General features: G+C 48.3%; 2 pseudogenes; both read right to left on the minus strand.

Moving 5' to 3' along the window:
- Positions 1 to 795: 795 nt before the first annotated feature.
- Positions 796 to 1,793, minus strand: LOC135883288 (olfactory receptor 52R1-like; annotated as a pseudogene).
- A 5,757-nt stretch (positions 1,794 to 7,550) lies between these two features.
- LOC135886380 (olfactory receptor 52R1-like) lies at positions 7,551 to 8,544 on the minus strand (annotated as a pseudogene).
- Between the last annotated feature and the right edge of the window lie 367 nt (positions 8,545 to 8,911).

Consider the following 8,911-nt stretch of genomic DNA (forward strand, 5'->3'; position numbering starts at 1 on the left):
GCCATTCTGATGTTCTTATACAGACCCCAGATGTCTCTGTTGCCTGCCATAATCTAATAGACTCCCCTCCCCTCCTAGAACTGAGATAGAACCCAGGAGTCCTGATGGAGTCTCTCTCTCTCTCTCTTTCTCTCTCTCTCTGTAGAGTTAGTAACAAAGTAAGAATATACTTTAAATTTTTAAACCTAACCACCGTCCTTTAAGTGACTTGCCACAAGATGTCAGAACACTTTAGTATTAGAGCTGAGTGGGTCTAATACTTATTTCTCTTTCTTTCTTTTATATAGGAATTAGATGCAGTGCTCCTGTCAGCTAATTGCTAAGTTATCTGCCAAAACCCAAGAGTTTTCAAGAGCCCAAGAAGCCCCTGGAATCATGGTCAAAGTGGATGCACCCTAACAAAATCTGAAATGTCTTCCTTGCAGCTGAGGATGGGGGGAGTGAGGTGGAAATGATCCAGTGAGTGACAGGGGGAGGGGAGGAGAGGAGCAACTGATGGGGCGGGATCTTGGGCAGAAGAGGCAGAGCAGGGGCACAGCCTTGGCTGAAGAGGTGGAGTGAGGGGAGGGGTTTCGGGGATGCAGTTACCAGTAATTAGAAAGGTGAAAACCCAATTAATTGTACATAGACCGATTCCCCAGTTTGTCACGCTGATACAGCACAGTGAGATCAGGAAAGGATTTAATGTCCTTTTTACTGCTCAGTGAGTGATTTAGAGAAGAGGGCCCAGCACCATGTCACCAGCCAGCTGTGCAAGGAGCTCGGCCTGAAAGCCAGAGCACAAGGAGAAAACTTTTAGGTCCCTTTATGAGTAAAAAACTGGAGCAGCCTGTCCTGGATCTGTTTGGTCCTCACCCCATAGATGATAGGATTTAGCATGGGGGGCACCAGGAGGTACATGTTGGCCATGAGAACGTGGAAATGCAAGGGCACACTGTGGCCAAACCGGTGCGTGAGGAAAGAGAAGAGAGCTGGGATGTAAAAGGCTAAGATGACAAACAGGTGGGAGCCACAGGTCCCAAAAGTCTTGAGCCGGGCATCCTTTGTGGGGAGGTTAAAAATGGCCCTGAGGATCTGGGTATAGGACACGGCAATAAAAAACACATCCAGTCCAATCACAGAGAATACCACAAAGAGACCATAGTAACTACTGATGCGGATGTCGGTGCAAGCCAGCTTCACCACGGCTATGTGCTCGCAATATGATTGGGGGATAATGTTGGTTGTACAATATGGCCACCTTCTCGCTAGGAAGGGATAGGGTAGTGCGAGCATGCCACTGCGCAGCACCACGGCCAGGCCGATCTTGGCCACCACATGGTTTGTCAGGATGGTGGAATGTCTCAGGGGATCACAGATGGCCACATAGCGATCCAAACCCATGGCCACGAAGATCCCAGACTCAATCGCTGAAAAGCAGTGAATAAAGTACATCTGGGTGAGGCAGCCACTGAAATCGATCTCCCTGGAATTGAACCAGAAGATGCTCAGCGTTTTAGGCAGGATGGACGTGGACAGGACCAGGTCAGTGATGGCCAGCATGCAGAGGAAATAGTACATGGGCCCATGGAGGCTCGTCTCCCTCTTCACAATGAACAGGATGGTGAAGTTCCCCAAGATGGCTATGGCGTACATTGCACAGAAGGGGATGGAGAGCCAGATATGGGACACCTCCAGGCCAGGAATGCCCAGCAGGATGAAGGTGGAGGGGTTGGTGAAGTCGGTTGTGTTGGAATCTGACATGGAGTAGGGGGAAGGTGTCCAACTCTGAGGCAGAACGGTGTCTCCTGCATGTACCGTACGTTCCCCGGACTTACTGTATGTGCCCAGGGTCTAGCATGATGGTTGTAGTGCAAATTCCTGGATTGAGAGACAATGTTAATATGAGACATTACATGTACTACTGGAGGCTGTTCTCATGGGTGAGGCAGATTGGTCGCTCTTCACACACAGAAAAATGACATGTTCATTATTCAGATAAATGAATTATGAAAAAAATGACCCTACTAATGCCAATTCCATATTTTATGGTGCTCTATGTGACAATAATTGCTACATGTTCTCTTGTTGGAAACCTTAATAGACACCAGCAGGAAACATGAGCGTGGATTAAAAAAAACCATGTACCCGAGGGAAACATCCCAACTAGAACACACATCAGGGGAAAGACCTGGGAGTCATCGATAGCAGCTTAAAGGAAACACTGGCTCATTCGCAGCAGTGGCCAAAACAAAGAGAAATTCGGATGCCTAAGGAATGGGATGGAGAATACCCTGCTCTGGACATGTGCTCCGTTTTGGTCACTCAGTCTCTATAAAGGATATAGCAGATAGAAAGGGGATTTCTGAGACAGGCTATGAGAATTGGGGAGGCTGCCATATGCGGACTGAAAAGTCTGGGTCTGTTTAGTTAAGAGACGAGATAAAGAAGGACGCTTATGATAGAGGAGAGGAAAATAAAGTTTGCCAAACTTTAAGCATTTGGACTGAAATTTCACATGCTGTTTGTCTGCTTCCAGCTGATTTGTTTTTTCACTTCCAACATAACATTTGAGCCAACTTCTCAAATGAAGCTAGGAGAAAAGATGTGTTGCCCATGTTGAAAAATTATTATAATTGTTCGAGTGAGGAGCCCAAGCAGCTCCATGGAGATAAAAGTCAGGTAACAGCCCCCGCTCCCCCGTTAACAACCAGAGCCCTGAAATGCAAGAGGAGGATGTGACCGTGTCTCTGCATTAACACACAGATGGCTCCTGAGGTCTTTACTCAGTTCTTACTCCAAGGGGAGTTTTGCCTCAGTGGGGCCTGGGTAAACAATGGGCAAGGGCCTCAGAATTTGGCCTTGTATTGTACATCCTGAAGGATCCACTGTGACACTGAAATGCAGTGACCCTGGGGCTGGAGGCCATCCGCCCAGAGAGCCCAGCAAAGAGGGACATTTCAGCCTGTTATACTGAGGCAAACTCACCCCCTGTGGCAAAGGACCTTGGATGTTTAATAGCTGTACAGAGCAAAAAGGACCACAGTCCTATTATTTATCCCATCATGCCCACATTGCACTGGGTTTGTTTAGCAGGTGAGCTCCTCAGCAAGACATGGGTACCTGTGAATATTGAGATGGAAGCGTCTTCCCTGGGAATCCCCCTCAGGTAGCCGTGTCCCACACCTCTCTCACCCCAGCATGTGCAGCAACATCTCACGCCAAGAGCCGACACAGGGGTGTGCACCATTTATAATATAGCTCTGTGCAATCCCAGGGGGGTTCACTCAGCCTCTAGCAGATAAGTGAGCAACTGAATATAAACAGGCTGAAGACAAGCCTGTCTGGGTTTCTGTGTTCTTTGTCCAGCTTTAGGAGTAAACAGTAATTAAGGGACCTTCCCAAAGGGAGATGAGAACTCTGGGGCTCTGTGCTGAGTCAGAGAGGAATTGGCTGCTCTGTGTATTTGTGTATATTTACAAATAGACTCATAGACTCATAGACTTTAAGGTCAGAAGGGACCATTATGGTCATCTAGTCTGACCTCCCGCATGATGCAGGCCACAAAAGCTGACCCACCCACTTTCCCTTAACTCAGCTGTTGAAGTCTCCAGATCGTGATTTAAAGACTTCAAGTGGCAGAGAATCCTCCAGGCTGCGACCCCTGCCTTATGCTGCGGAGGAAGGCGAAAAACCTCCAGGGCCTCTGCCAATCTACCCTGGAGGAAAATTCCTTCCCGACCCCAAATATGGCGATCAGTAGAACCCCGAGCATACAGGCAAGAATCTCCAGCCCGACCCTCATTTTACCAGCGATGGCACGTTATTGCCTAATTGACTAAAATCACGTTATCCCATCAAACCATTCCCTCCATGAACTTATCTAGCCTAATCTTGAAGCCAGGGAGGTCTTTCGCCCCCACCGTTTCCCTCGGAAGGCTGTTCCAAAATTTCACCCCTCTGATGGTTAGAAACCTTCGTCTAATTTCAAGCCTAAACTTCCCCATGGCCAGTTTATATCCATTTGTTCTCGTGTTCACATTAGTACTGAGCTGAAATAATTCCTCTCCCTCCCTGGTATTTATCCCTCTGATATATTTAAAGAGAGCAATCATATCCCCCCTCAGCCTTCTTTTGGTTAGGCTAAACAAACCAAGCTCCTCGAGTCTCCTTTCATAGGAAAGGTTTTCCATTCCTCGGATCATCCTAGTGGCCCTTCTCTGTACCCGTTCCAGTTTGAGTTCATCCTTTTTAAACATAGGAGACCAAAATTGCACACAGTACTCCAAATGAAGTCTCACCAGCGCCTTGTATAACAGAAGCAGCACCTCCTTGTCCCTACCAGAAATACCTCGCCTAACGCATCCCAAGATCGCATTAGCTTTTTTCACAGCCACGTCACATTGCCGACTCATAGTCATCCTGCGATCAACGAGGACTCCGAGGTCCTTCTCCTCCTCCGTCACTTCCAACCGATGCGTCCCCAGCTTATAACTAAAATTCTTGTTAGTCATCCCTAAATGCATCACCTTACACTTCTCACTATTAAATCTCATCCTATTATTATTACTCCAATTTACAAGGTCATCCAAGTCTCCCTGCAGAATATCCCTATCCTTCTCCGAATTGGCAATACCTCCCAACTTTGTGTCATCCGCAAACTTTATCAGCCCACTCCTACATTCGGTTCTGAGGTCAGTAATAAATAGATTAAATAAAATCGGACCCAAAACCGAACCTTGAGGAACCCCACTGGTGACCTCCCTCCAACCTGACAGTTCACCTTTCAGTACTACCCGCTGCAGTCTCCCCTTTAACCAGTTCTTTATCCACCTCTGGATTTTCATATCGATCCCCATCTTTTCCAATTTAACCAATAATTCCTCATGCGGTACAGTATCAAACGCTTTACTAAAATCGAGGTATATTAGATCCACCGCATTTCCTTTATCTAGAATGTCTGTTACTTTCTCAAATTATAGTTGATAAGTAGGAAAACTAGGGATAATGCTTAAAACTCCATTGGGTCTGATACCGTGTAAAATCCCAGGAGCGATGGGTAGATATTAGACAGACAGATCTATAGAAAGATGCCTGAGGGGAGACACCAGCACTTTCTGCAGGCACACGGTGCTGTTACTAAGGGATCAGAGTTCAGTAATTCTCACTAGTAACTATCATCAGACTGTTCAGCACCTTTCATTGAAGAATGTTCAAAACACCTAGCAAAGGAAAGTCACTATAACCATAGCCCCATTAAATAGATAGGTAAACTGAGGCACAGGGAGATGTTATATTGTCAAGGTCACACGGAGATTGGGTTGCAGGATGAGAGACAGAACCAGGTGTCCTGACTTCTCTGCCATAACCATGATCTCTCTGTCACACCAAGAGGGAAATGGACTCCCGCTCTGGCAGGGGCTGTTCGTTGGGAGGGATGCAGAGGAAAGGCTGGAAGAGGGAGCCTGAGCCTTCACCATCCTCTCAAGGTGAATCTGAGGTTTTCTGAACTAGCTGGAGGTTGTGAGCTCCCCGCTCCTGTGAGGTGTGAACTCTGGGACTCCACTTCTGCTCTCACTCAGAAACCTGCCAACACATGTGTGACGCTCTGTACTCCTTCACAAAACACATAACTAGGGGTCACACAATGAAATTAATAGGAAGCATTATTTAAAGCACAGTCAACCTGTGTAACTTTTTGCCACCGGATGTTGCCAAGGCTAAAACTATAACGTGGGTCCAATAAGAACCAGATTAGTTCATGGAGGATAGGTCCACCAATGGCTAATAGCCAGGATGGGCAGAGATGGTGTCCCAAGCCGCTGTTTGCCAGAAACTGGGAGTGGGTGACAGGGCATGAATCACTTGATGATTACCCTGTTCTGTTCATTCCCTCTGAAGCACTTGGCATTGGCCACAGATGGAAGACAGAATACTGGACTAGATGGACCATTAGTCTTACCCAGTATAGTCATTCTGATGTTCTTATACAGACCCCAGATGTATCTGTTGCCTGCCATAACCTACTAGACCCCACTGCCCTCCTAGAACTGAGATAGAACCCATTAGTCATGATGGGGTCACTCTTTGTGTACAGTTAGTAACAAAGTAAGTGTAAGTTTAGCGCCCTCGTGGCCAAAATGGAGTCTGCTCTGCAGGCAGCTCTGGCCAAGAGATGGCGTGCGCAGGAATGCAGCAGGAAAAATCCCTTCCACCCCAGGGGCATCTGTTCCAAACCCCCCAGAGTGAACACACACACACATCCACAGGAAAAGCACAATGGATATAACAAAGGGAGATATTTATTTACAGAGGGATGAGAGGAGAAACACAACAAGGGGAAATATAGGGGGAGCAGTAGACCAAGGTTGCATCCAAGCCAAGGCCCCACAGGCGCAGTGGTAGCGCAGTCTGGAAGGGCAGACACTGAGCAATGTGTCTGCACACAGAGTTCAGGAGTCCTGAGCAAAGTTCCAGTCCAGTGGTGAGTCTTGGGTGCTCCTGGTCGTCTTCGGCGCCAGTGAACTTTCCCCCAACAAACCCCTCCGGTGCCCTCTTCTGCCGCTCTCTGCAAAGCCACACAGAGCGACCACCTCCCCACTTAACTATCTAGCAACCTCCCTCCTTGTCCCCAATGCAGAGTCCCAAGCCCCAGTACTCACAGCCCCATGCAGCTCTGGGCAGCCGTGATACTGGGTCCAGCTCCGGCCTGTCCTTCTTGGGCGATTCCTCCCTGGCGCAGTGCTGCTCCTGGCTCCTGTCCTGGGCTGTCCCCGATCGGCCCTGTCCGTCTCAGGCCTCGGACAGGTTCTCTGCTGCTTCTTTTGCCAGGGCCTCCGGGCTGCTCTCTCCCTCCCAGCTCCAGCCCCACACCCTGGAGTTTCCCTCCTTTTTTCTCACTCTTCCCCTCCCCGCTAGGAAAAAGATTTAAAGGGGCCATGCTCTCTAGACCCCAAAGGGGTTACATAAGAATATACATTAAAATTTTAAACCTAACCAGTGTCCTTTAAGTAACTTGCCACAAGATGTCAGAACACTTTAGTATTAGAGCTCAACAGGTCTAATACTTATTTCTCTTTCTTTCTTTTATATATGAATTAGATACAGTGCTAATTGCTAAGTTATCTGCCAAAACCCAAGAGATTTCAAGAGCACAAGAAGCCCCTGGAATCATGGTCAAAGTTCACCCACAGTAACAAAATCTGAAATGTCTCCCTTGCAGCTGAGGATGGGGGGAGGGAGGTGGAAATGATCCAGTGAGTGACAGGGGGAGGGGAGGAGAGGGGAACCTAATAGGGGCAGAGCAGGGGCAGAGCCTTGGAAGAAGAGGTGGAGTAAGGGGAGGGGTTTCGGGGGTGCAGTTACCAGCAACTAGAAAGGTGGCAACCCAATGAATTGTACATAGACCGATTCCCCAGTTTGTCACGCTGACACAGCACAGTAAGATCGGTAAAGCATTTAATGTCTCATTGACTGATCAGTAAGTGATTCAGGGAAGAGGGCCCAGCACAACATCGCCAGACAGCTCTGCATGGAGCTTGGACTGAGAGCCAGAGCACAAGCAGAAAACTTCAGGTCCCTTTATGAGTAAAGAGCCGGAGCAGCCTGTCCTGGATCTCTTTGGTCCTCACCCCATAGATGATGGGGTTTAACATAGGGGGCACCAGGATGTACATGTTGGCAATGAGAACATGGAAATGCAGAGGCACGTTGTGGCCAAACCGGTGTGTGAGAAAGGAGAAGAGAGCTGGTATGTAAAAGGCTAAGATGACACAGAGGTGGGAGCCGCAGGTCCCAAATGTCTTTAGCCGGGCGTCCTTTGTGGGGAGGTGGAAGATAGAGAGGATCTGGGTGTAGGACACGGCAATAAAAGACACATCTAGTCCAATCACAGAGAATACCACAAAGAGACCATAGTAACTACTGATGTGGATGTCGGCGCAGGCCAGCTTCACCACGGCTATGTGCTCACAATACGATTGGGGGATAATGTTGGTTGTACAAATGGCCACCTTCTCGCTAGGAAGGGAAAGGGCAGTGCGAGCGTGCCACTGCGCAGCACCATGGCCAGGCTGATCTTGGCCACCATAGGGTTTGTCAGGATGGTGGAATGTCTCAGGGGATGGCAGATGGCCACGTAGCGATCCAAGGCCATGGCCACAAAGATCCCAGACTCCATCACTGAGAAGCAGTGAATGAAGTACATCTGGGTGAGGCAGGCACTGAAATCGATCTCCCTTAAATTAAACCAGAAGATGCTCAGCATTTTGGGCAGTGTGGACGTGGACAGGACCAGGTCGGTGATGGCCAGCATGCAGAGGAAATAGTACATGGGCACATGGAGGCTCGGCTCCCTCTTCACAATGAACAGTATGGTGGAGTTCCCCAAAATGGCTATGACATACATGGCACAGAACGGGATGGAGATCCACAAATGCGCCATCTCCAGGCCAGGAATGCCCAGCAGGATGAAGGTGGAGGGGTTGGTGAAGTCGGTTGTGTTGGAATCTGACATGGAGTAGGGAGAAGGTGTCCAACTCTGAGGCAGAACGGTGTCTCCTGCATGTACCGTTCATTCCTCTGACTTCCTGTATGTGACCAGGGTCTAGGGTGATGGTCGCACTGAAAATGCCTGGAAAGAAAGACAATGTTAATTGGAGACATTAAATGTACTGCTGGAGGCTGTTCTGATGGGGGGAGCAGATTGGTCGCTCTTCAAACACTGAAAAATGACATTTTCACTATTCAGAGAAATGAATTATGAACAACTGACACTACTAAGGCCAATTCCATATTTGATGGTGCTTCATGCAATAATAATTCCTACACATCATGGTGTGGGAAACCTTAATAGGCAGCAGCAGGAAACACGAGTGTGGATGCTGGTTATCCATCACTGTTCCTTAATGCAATGAAACCGAGGCTAGAGAGT

This window comes from Emys orbicularis, chromosome 1 (assembly GCF_028017835.1).
Source record: "Emys orbicularis isolate rEmyOrb1 chromosome 1, rEmyOrb1.hap1, whole genome shotgun sequence".
NCBI lineage: Eukaryota > Metazoa > Chordata > Testudines > Emydidae > Emys > Emys orbicularis.